Below are 12047 nucleotides of genomic sequence, written 5' to 3' on the forward strand. Positions count from 1 at the left end.
ATGCACAAAACTCGTGTTTAAAAAATTTTTCTATCAGGCTGATTTGCTTCACAATAAAATATGTCAGTTGCTACATGGATCAGTACTTGCATTTCAGCTGACCATATAATTGCGCAATTGGAGCTACAAAAATACATTTGTTTAATGGAAACACAATAACTTAGGGAGGTAAACTCACTTGTTTCAATTAAAAGTTTACTCATGATGACGGAGGCTTTTCGGCTGTATCAAAATGAATATATTTCCCAAAACTGCAATGGGAACACTTTTCTGCATCATAAGAGTCACATGATCAACAACTGGATGTTACTACTGCCGGATGATGGTGCAACATGTTTTTTAATGACTGATGGTGTGAACAAACTTATTCATCACTTGTCATTTTCGTAGCGTGTCTTATTTAATGGAAACACCACAATTTCAAACGTTTATATATATATATTCCACTAATATATATATATATATATATATATATATATATATATATATATATATATATATATATATATATATATATATATATATATAAATGGAATATCATCAATGTTTTGCGCACATTTGTAATGAAAATGCAGCTACAGATGAAGCTTCAGCCTCGGTGAATAAGGTTAAGAGTGCAGCAGGTTCTCATCCCCGTTCCAAAGTTTGAAGTTTATCTTTTCTCTTTTGCAACAAGAGCCTGTTTTAGCAAACCACTCAAGGTTTTTGCTAAATCGATACATTTTCTGCTGATTTCATTGAATCCGCCCCACAGTAAATTGGAACAATGTGTAGGTTTGGTGTTGGCCAATCTGTTCAAATCAGTCTTTTGTGACACAGTTAGGCTAAAAGTGATTGATTTGTGTTCTACTTACTTCCATTTAAAAGTAGGTTGTCTCAGGTTTTCATTTGTGGCCAGGTGTTGGAGTTTAGAATACTGTAATGAACTATGGTTCTGTTTGCTTCTTTTTTCTTCCTCTAGCATGTTTCATTTCAGAAGCGTTTCCACATTTATATCATAGCCACAAACTATTATGTTTTACTGAGTTATGAGATTGACTAACAATAGCATATAGGGAAAATATGGTTTTATGTGAATAAAAATCTAAAAAGTGAGTCGATACTTTATCAAAACATGATTTGCTTGCAGCTGCAATTCCTTTGGGTTTTCTGCCCAGCCAGGGTGTGTTTTTGTGTTCCTGTGTGAGATTCTTTCCTGCACAGAGGATCTCTGCTGGAGGTTGTGGCCATCTTCCTGCAGACCACACACCTGGCTGCAATTATCTCCTTTGACTTCAGGGAATATAAGGAGCCTGATGGCCAACCTCTGTATTAGGGTGCATTCAAATCAGCTTTCATCAAACTCCAATTCTTTGGTCTTGAAGGACTGGGAAGGAGTGAGTGCTAAAACCGGACTTAAGACGCTAAGTCCGGTCTGCCTAAGAAGCTAGGACTCGGTTTGATTGAAGTGAGCTCAGACGGCCATGTTTTGGCAGGTTTGCAGTTGAACCGCACTCCTTGTTTTTTTTATGTTTGACAGGAAAGAGGGTAATGAGAGAAGGAGGAAGACATGCAGCAAAGGTTGCCAGGCTGGGAATCGAACCTGTGACGGCCTTGTCGATGACTTAGGGCTCCATATGTGGATTGTGCTTAATCCCTGCACCACCACAGCACCCAAAACTGCACTCTTTCTTGCACAAAATATTGACTCCAGTGTGCAATTTTTTCCCCCTCCACCTACTTTTGGTCCACCACATAAAATCCCAATAAAATCTACTGTGTTTCGTGGTTGTGACGTGACTGAACGTGAATTAGTTCAAGGGATTCTGACGGTTTTGTGAGACCTTGTATCTCTCATTTGGACCGTCTGGGGAAACTGTGACTGCTTAGTCACCAGCGGAGGAGTAACAGCTTCTGCTTAGCGGAGCTAGTTATCAGCCTTTTCGCAGAAACCCAGAAGGTTCAGCTGTCAGCTGGTTTTGGTTTTCAGAATATTGTGTTTGAACACGGCAAAGAGGAATGATGAGACATTGGCTGTCTGCCGGCTTAGAGTTGGGAATTTTCCATATTAACTTCAAGGTGTAGAAATAACTTCTGACCTGGATTTCTACCAGGGCATTCCCCTCCGGTCTAATTTCATCCAGAGATGTTTCTAAATGCAGGCAGCGCAAGTCAAGTGTCCTTCTAATAAAGCTCAGCTGTAATGGCAATCAGAGCACTCAAGTTAATTCTGTACATCTTTTCAGGAACGGCGACACTTATTTTTCACGGTCAGGAGTCTATTTACACCAACTCGCTTGGAGGATGACATGATTAGATAATCTGTGCCTTTCTTGTAAGACATAAAAAAATTTCTTATGTTTATTCTTAAGCCTCTGCTCTTATGAGGCATCTTTAACCTGACTTTTAATTGGCTCTACAGAGTATTGTTCGATGTTTCTTTCTTGCAGAAACAGCATTTCGGGTTGCAGTGTCTTGCAGGGAGCAGATTCCACCTCTATGATTTGCATAGAGAACGTAAAGTTTTGACATGACTGTCAAATTTCAACTCAGAATACCTGTCGGGCTTTGTGATTTGTGTGTTTTGGCCCAAAAATGTCTTGCGGTTCCAACACCAAAATGTGATGTTTGCTCTCACTCTGCATCACATTTGAAGCTGTAAGTCATCGGATTCTTCAGTCAGTTCATGAGACTGGTGGATAAAACATGAATATGTGAGGGATTATGTGGCCTCTGGGAAAAACTGGCAGCATAGCTGAGAGTCTCCAGGTCCCTAATTAACTTATTGGTAAGGATTATACTCTATAAATGCCAGCTTGTTGGCTTAAGTATTTACCTTAATGGAGCAGCATTGTGTGTTTTCCCGCCGGGTAGTGCCATTTTATAGAACTATGTGATATAAAATGGCAACTTTGTTACATTCAATTGTTGTAAAAATGCTGCATATATGAGCATTTGAAAATGGGCCTCTGTCTCTTTAAAACTCCCTGATTTTTCTGAAACTGCCTTTAGGGAGTCATCACAACATGCCTTCTCTATTAAACTTTGAGCAATGTTTTTACCAGCACTAATTACTGCTGACTAGTCTGAAGGAGCTGGAAGCTTGGAAGCTGCCATCTGTCCCTCCAAGTGTTTTGCACAGCTGAATGGTTGCCACGGGAGATTAAATGATTTCCTGAACATGCATGAAAGAATCAAGTATGTTTTTGACAAGGGAACAATATTATAAAATGATGTGAAGATCAAAAAAGTTGGTTCTAGATGATACTTCCCCTTTAAAATGGTTTGCATGGCTACAGGTTTCGGTTTCTATAGGAAACAAATATGTACAAAAGGTGAAAGGTGGCTTTCATGCTTATATTTTTCACAAGTGTATCAAAAAGTAATCCTTATTAGGACATTTGAACAAATCTAGACCTAGCTGCACTCAAAGTCTAGGCTGTCAAGTAGCAGCATCCATGCCACAATAGTGGACGCTACAAAGTTCCTTTAGTGTCAGGGATTAAAACCAGGGTAGAATGGAATTATCCTAAATTTAGATATAGCACATATCTAAATTTAGGATGCTATATCTAATTTTAGTAATTATTTCACCTTTCCACTCTGTTTTCACATTCTTGAGATTCCCCCGTCTTGCAGGGATGATCTTGGAATCCATAGAAAAGGTATTTACTTGACCAGAGCTTCACCTGGATGCCACTGAATATCAGTTGAAATTTTCTTGAGCAAAAAAAAAAAAAAAACATCTTTGTTTTGTCTTGTGTAATGTCGCATTGGTAGGTAAACTCCAGTTCCTGAGATGTATGGAGCTGGACTCGACTCTGGTTCTGTTTTTGGCTGTTGCTGATGTCTCTTCTGGAGGAAAAGTCTGTCAACTTCCTGCTTCCGCCAACCTGGAAGATCCAGGCTTCCAAACAGATAAGACTTATGTATGGTGATGGTGAGATTCCAGCATTAATCAAAGGACATTATCAGTTAGATAAATGATATATGAGGGCAGTTATTCAGACTTTAACCACTGGTGTTCACCTTGACACACACCTCGTCAGCTGTGCAGGTATTCCGTCACTACGGTGCTTCTGTGTAATAGTGAAGAAATTACATTCCCCAACATAGTTAGTACTGTTTCATGTTTTGGCCAACAAATGTCCTGGAGATGTTTCAAAAATCTGCTAAATTTGAAATTAGGTGAGCTATGTAGTTAATTTGTTTTAAAGTTCTCATTAGCACAAACAGCCTAGGTTGGATATTTTTATGTGTTGAAAGACAAGCAGCAAAAGTCTAACAATGTTAACAACTGCAGAATCACGTCAGAATCAGTAGTTTGCTCTTTATTCAGAATCATACATGGATCCAACCTGCCTACAAAGCTCACTTTGTCATGGTAACAGGCATTAGCTTCGCTCAGGATAAACAAACTCCATTTTGTCCGTTTTCAGTCTCGGTTTCCGTCTCTATATCTCTCTCCAACCGCTGCCCTTTCAGCAGAGCTGAGAGGTAGCGACCACAATCCCAGAATGCACTGCAGTGGGACCTCTGTGGGTATTCCCCGTTCCCCGTTCGCTTCCCTAGCTTTGGAAATCCTTGACTCACTTTTCTCCATGCATTGGTTTACTTGGAGACCAAGCGCAGTATTAGAAAACAGTTTGGACATTACTAATGTGATAAACATTTCAGTTTTCTGACCATTACTGAACTTTTAGCTTCAGGTCAGTGTGTCCATGTTTTTAACAGTCTTAGAAATACTGACAATACATTAGCAAAATAAACTCAGGGTCATTCAGCTGCAGGGGTGAAAGTAGGGGGGCACGGTCGGGTACTGCGTACCCCTAAAAGATGTAGCGGGGGTACGCAGAACCTGCAAGAGAGGGGAGCAGCTGTCTGCTGTAAAAAATCAACGGGTTCACTGTGCAGCCATGACTGATTAGTTTTTCAAGAACAATCCAAAACACGACTTAATAAGTTAAAATAAAGCTCCCCCCAACCCCATTTCTTATTGTTTCTGAACTGTTCTTTACTAGAGCAGGGGTGCGATACGGAAGATTCTGAGTTGATCTCGGCATTAGGTGACAAACTGAACGCCGCCAGGACGCTGAGACCAGCACTTCCTCCTCTGACTGGCTTAAAACATTCATAACTTTATGAAAGAACAACAAAAAATCAACAAAACGCGCTCAAATTAATGACCCAACAAAAATAATCTCAGTGATTATTGTTTCAACAAGGTGTTGCACAATTCTGTGTGTTTCGGTTCCACCATCAAAATAACGAGCAGAGCAGGAGTTTAAAATGAACTAATCAACCATCGCAGTGTTCATGAGGCTTATTAATAATCGCAAAATAAATATCAAGCCTGAAAACCTGATATCGTAACGGACTAAATGTTTTAATGGTTTTGAGTTGATCGCCTGTTCGGGTTATTTTACCTTTGTTTACCGTTGTTGTCAGGCATCACAGCCGCTGTAGTTTCTGAACGTTCAATAAACGACAAACTTGGACTAATTACCTCGTTTGATTGTGACTATACGTCATTCACATCAAACACGGTAAATATGTTTCATTAAGTATTTAACAGACAAATGGCTTCTACCACGATAATTATGTGAAATTAAATGAATTGTCTAATTTAAAAATAATAGTTTTATTGCTCTCTGGCATCTCACTTTGAGCTCAGAGTCCGAGAGGCTTTTCCTCTATCAAATTATTATTTTTTTTGCCTCTTATTTAGTGGAAATATTGATGTTGACGAGACTTTCTCCAAAATAATAACCTTTTTCAACCTTTATAGCTCCACTGTTGAAAATGAGAAGCTAACATTCACAAATGACATTGAAATAAAATCCAGTCCAACATCTGGTTTGAGGTGATTCCTCTGGAACCTGTTGGAGGAAAAATATCCCAATTTCAGAAGATGAGCTTTAACTTAACAGAGCTCTGTGGTTCCTCCTGTCAGTATGAGAGTCAGGGTGAGGAGGCGCCATGTTAGGAAGATGAAGTGGAAGCTGCAGGATCTTCAGAACAAACAGATCATGATGCTGGGCTACTGATTATCCCTCTGTCTGGACACAGTTTACACCAACCATCATAAAATAAAACAAAGCTTAAAACAATAAAAATTAAACACTGAGAAATTAAACAGCAAACAGAAAACAAGTTACCGTAAGTACAAGTTTCAGAAAAACTCTACAAGCCAATAGAAACATATTTAAAAAGTGGAAGCAATATGTTGTAACTTTCCTATTAATCTAAAAGTTGTTGTCATTTGTGATATATTAGAACTCATAATTACTTCCAAAATGTTATATTTTTATTATATTTTCACCTTCGGAGGTCACCATTTCTTCAGCTGCATAACATACCGATGAAATTCAGTGTCCCGTTACTTATTCTTGATGTCACAGTCCGGTTTTTATCCTACATTTAAAAAAAAAATCAACTGGGAACGAAATGTGAATGATCTACGACTACGGTCAAGTAATTGTTGGACAGCATTATCAGATGGAAAGTAACTGTTTATATTTCACTCCCATGTAATCTGGTGAGTCAAGTGTCAACACAGCATACTAATGAGATTAAACAATGTCATTACTGGGTCATTGTTGCAAAATTTAAATCGTATTTGACTTGTTTCTGTGGCAGTGACTTGCATGACTTTTGAGAGCAGTGGTGGACATTTTGTCAGAATTTTCTAACCTTTCAGGTTAGATTAAAAAAAACATGCAGATTGAATGGTTGAACCATTGATAGGATTCTAGATTGAATTTGTAGGTAGGAGGTTTGGGGACGCTATTTATGGCATCATCAAAAAGGCAATGACATCAAAGCCTAAAACACGCGGGCATTTTCTGAGCTTACTATAAAAAGTTTTTAAAAATTACAGCTACGTAAGAGTTTAAGAGTCACAGCTTTGTATTTACTAGAAATGTTTGATGTGTTTGCAGTCAAACTAGGTCGTAAAAAAAATCCACTGAGATCTGACATTGAGAGGACCGTGCACAGAAAAATGCGTATGGTGCCAACTTAAGGGTAAGGACCTTAGGAAGTGTGCATACTTCCTGCTGGGTAATGTATACATCTCCTGCAAGGCTGCAGTTCAACAGCCCTCAACTGCCTCGGTACACGTGAACCTAAATTAGCAAACAGTTCTCTGAAGTGTCATCGAGTTGCTGCACATTGTGAGACTCTTTCTATTTGTACAGGGTTATATCACTGTTTGCTCAAAGCGCTGCCTCATATTGACACTGTCAACTCTCTCTCTCTCTCTGTCTCGCTGATGCAATGACGGAGAGTTTGGTTTATACTCATTTAAACGTAATGGACGTGCCTTTAGGTTACATGCTGTGACACGTGACGGTTCCTATGATTCTGATTTTGTGCTTATATGTCTTGATGGCGAATGTTTTCTTGGAGGGACATGAATGAGGTGCCCCTACTGTCATCAGGTCAAATGGAAGCCAAAATAATAATGTGATTTCTGCATCTGCCAGTTGAGCAAAGGTTACTGTGTTGCCCAAGAAAACCTGTTTGCATTAGTCACGCCATGTGGCCTGAGAGAAACACACGGAAGAGCCATTAATCATGATTTTCAAGGAAAGTTTTTCCCAAGAGCCTGAGCTATATTTGAATTGGCTCTACTCTCAGTGGAGGGTCCCTGGCAGTGTGCGAATATGTATCTAAATCATCTCCCCTGGCCCTGTCAGTGCACCCGAAAAATATTTTTCCACTCCTATATTGGAGACCAGCTCTTTTTTTAGTTGCATGTTCCCCCCCTCTGTTTGTTACATACGCTCAGTGAACTCCTCATGCGTGTTTGGTTGTTCAACAAGGACAGCTGCAGATTTGAATTATTAAAATGAATCCTATTTAATGTTTCCCCATCTTCACTTCTTGGAAATATGAAAGCAGCATGGAGCGTTCCCAAGTGTTTGATATAGAGCCTTTTTTTTTTTTTTTACAGCACAAAGACATCACATGAGCAGAGCTCCGTAATCTTAAACAAACGTTAGCAGACACTGGATATTGCTGCGCGTACATCTGAGCTTCAGTGTGCTGCAATCAAGCAGCAGGATGAAGCAGAGTCCTGCAGAGAGGAAGCCTAGACTGGAATAATTATCGCAGCTTTATCCTGAGGAGGAGTTACATTGTGTAACTGACCCGAATAAAATCTTCTCGTGAATTTTGTTGGCTTACTGCAGAAATGTCTTTTTTCTTTTTAGAACTGAGATGTGTTACAAAAATTGTAAACGCGGGTTCTCCTGTTTTTTTGAGAGCTACTACTTAAGTAAAATAATCAATTTTAATATTGTGAACAACGTTTACTTAATGCTGGTGAAAGGCACTCGTGTAATTGACTGCATCGTCTGTCACGGTTTAAAGCGCCAAAATGTGCGCAGCCAGCAGTGGCTGTCGCAGGAGGCTACATTCATTCTGAAGGTAGCTACTGCTAACTGATTAGAAAATGAGAAGGAGGTTCAAAGTTAGCTCTGAAGAGGCTAGTGACTAGCATGCCTATGCCATCCACTGGACTGCCTTCTTCGTCGGCTAGCCATTAGAACGGACAGGCTAGTGTTAGCACTGAATTTCCAGTGTTAGCTAACGTGGCTAGGATGGCCACTCAAGACATTCTTCTTTAAAGAAAACTTTGTAAAGTCAAATGGTTGACATACAATGTCTGTCGACATATTGACTTGTTCTTTATAAACAAAAGTCTTGAAAAGGAGTCGTTTGAATTAAAAAAAATTGTAGTCTACCTCTTCTCTCAAAAGTCAGTTCGCTATAAGCATCTAAGCATAAATAAGCAGAAACACAATTTTCCATTTGTTTTGTTCTGACTTTTTTTTTAACTCTCATCTTCTCAAATAATAAATGCCATCTCTTTTAATAAATCTTTTTTTTTTTTTTTGCAGTGCTTGTAATATATTGTTATGTTAAACATATGACCCACTTTCTTCTGACCTTTCACAAAGGTTAGAGCATTTTTTCCCGAGGGGGTCAATGTGTTCCTCTGTTTAATAGATAGCACTTGGAAATCCTTTCTTGGAACAAATCTGGCAGTAAAAATTTATAGCTGACTCATCCAGAGGATTTTGGCAGCCTGGAATAAATTATGTTTTTTTTTCTCTTTCTTTTCTTCTTTCTTTTTCCACATAGAACAAAATCTTCAGAGGCTGACTGCTCTCAGCTTAACCATTCACTGAAAATTATTTTTAGCTATTTTAGACCCCCAGAAAAAATGGGTTGTTATACAAATAAACTAATCTGTGCCATCAGTGCAATATTTCACAGAATCTATTTGTCACATTGCTAAATAGTGAACATTTTAATCACTTATAAGTTGTGTAATTCCTACAGGCTCGGCAGCGAAGCCATCAAAATAAAAATAAAGATTCATGACTACATGAGTAGTAAGTGACCTTCCATATACGTTTGATCCCGCTGTGAACTCGACAGTGGGATGAGCCCCTCTAACGAATTCATGTTTTCCAGGTTACCAACAGAACTTGCTCAGGTCCGATCAAACTCATAAAAATTTATTCTGTCGGCAAGTTTGTCAAAGTAACGGTGACGAGGCAACCGAGAACAGCCGCCTGACCCCATTGTGATTGAAAGTGACAAACAACAATAAACTGGATTATTCAATAAAAGGTCATGCAAGTGTCAATCCCCGGTCCAAATGAAGTGATCTTGTAATCCTTCGCAGCACCAGTGCATTGTCAGCTCCCATTTGCTTTACATGCGTTAGGAGAAAGCAAATTTAATTAGAACTCTGTAGATGCACGTAAAGTTGGACCGGCACCTAAGAGGATTGTGTTCAGAGTGTGTCTGTTGAACGTCACACATGACCCGCTCAAGCCGCTTTCGTCCTACATACTATACGACAGATCGCAACTCTGACCTCTTGACCTTATCAGGTTGCCATCTGGACCTTCAGGCATGCGGGGTTGTAAAGGTCTTAAAGCGAATTCGCTATAATTCCATTTATATAAGGATTTTTACAAACTGTGCCTGTCGACAGAACTTAAATGGTTGCAGTAAGTCTGTTACAAGACTTCATTAGAATAAGTTGCATTACCTTCACTTTCCACTTAAAGAAACCTGCTAACATTTCTAATTAAAATAAAGTCTCTCAGATATGCTGTGCTAAATGAAACAAGTTGATGAAATCTGAATAATTAGTGACAGGTCGACTCATTTCAACTCAAAAATCTTTACACTTGCTGAACAAAGAAAAAAAGAAGCAAAACCACCGCAAGTCGGGCGAAGTGACGTTGCTAGAGGTAAGCATTGACATAAATATAGCATGAAGATGTGTGGTTAGCAGCTTTCCGCATCACCAACACTGACGTATTGAGTAGGTGGACATGTTTAAACCATACAGTTGCATAGAAAAGAAACCCAAAGCACCACCAACAGAGAAAAACAGGTTTAATCTGCATTTAACTGCATTGATAAAGTTACTGTTCCTGCTGAGGTACTGATTTGACTTTGATGTTTGAAATGATTAGCTCAGGATTCTGAAATATACTGATTCACAACCCTGACCTCTATGCTCTTTGATCAGAGGGGGTTGATCATCCATCACTAGTTTTCCTCTAGCTCAGTGCTTCCCTTACAACAACAACCTGTTCAACATCCAGCAATCAGCCCCCCAGCATTTAATACTTCCTCTTTAGTAACTCCTTGGTCAGATCCTGATCCTGCCATAGTCCTTGTTACAGTATGGCAGAAACGTGGTGGTGTTCTCAGTAGCTGTCTTTCTTATGTTTTTCATTTAAATTCACTCTGGTTTAGTTGTATTTGCATACAAGGACTTTATACTTCCTCTGCGTGATAGCTACTTTGCTCCTTAAAGGCTTTGAAAGACATTTCAAATCAGTTCAGAGAATCCATTTATGGGATTTAGTGTACCTGCTCATATTCCCCCTCTCTTCTCTTTTACGTGATGATTTGTTTGAAACCTGCAGCAGGGTGACATAACGCCCGGCAAGGCCCTGAGGATTACGACTCATTCTCCAGAGCGCTGGGTTTATTTTGAGGTTCGAGTGGATAAAACAGGATTAGCATCACAATGAATCTACGAGTATTCAGAGGCAAAGACCAATGGCTTCGTGACCTTTGGCATCTGAAATGTTTCTTAATCCCTCCTCCATCTGTGTTATGATGACTAAACATAGATCTGATGAGCTGTCGCTCCCACAAGGTGCCCATTTTTTATTAATCAGAGTTATCAGGGGTGTAACTAACAGTTGCTGGTGCCCATCTCCAGCTAACGTTCTGGGCGAGAGGCGGGGTTCACCCTGGACAGGTCGCCAGTCTGTCGCAGGGCAACACAGAGACACACAGGACACACAACCATGCACACACACACTCACACCTAGGGGCAATTTGGAGAGGCCAATTAACCTGACAGTCATGTTTTTGGACTGTGGGAGGAAACCGGAGTACCCGGAGAAAACCCACATATGCACAGGGAGAACATGGAAACTCCATGCAGAAAGACCAGGGCCGGGAATCGAACCCAGAACCTTCTTGCTGCAAGGCAACAACTCTACCAACTGCGCCACTGTGCAGCCCACACCTGAATCAAATGGTTGAATTATGAAAACAGATTTTTCTAAAAGTACACCGGCCTGCGAGGATTGGAGTTGAAGTCTTTTCGTCTAGATTTTATTTCTGAGCGCTTTTCAAGATTCTCAAATTTGTTTTACATCAGCAATGTAGAAACAACACATCAAGCTTTGTTTCCAAACTGCATTTATGAAAATAAATAAAGTAAAAAAAAAATCTCCCGTTTTAGGAAATCTCAAATAATCTAAAAACATGACGTGTTTTTTGATTATTTTATTGTGTGGACAAACTTTACGTGTGACTTTAGTTGTGTTTCTTAGAGGAATTGAGAAATTATGTTTAGTTGACATGAATGGAATACCGGCAACGTTTTGCGCACCTTTGCAATGGAAATGCAGCTATTATGAATAAAACTTTATCTGCATGTTTTTTTTACACCTTGGCAAGTACTAAATCTGTATTTGAGTCATGTGTGACGCCGGTTTCCTTGATTTCAGAAA

This window comes from Poecilia reticulata, chromosome 12 (assembly GCF_904066995.2).
Source record: "Poecilia reticulata chromosome 12, P_reticulata-male-v2, whole genome shotgun sequence".
Lineage (NCBI taxonomy): Eukaryota > Metazoa > Chordata > Actinopteri > Cyprinodontiformes > Poeciliidae > Poecilia > Poecilia reticulata.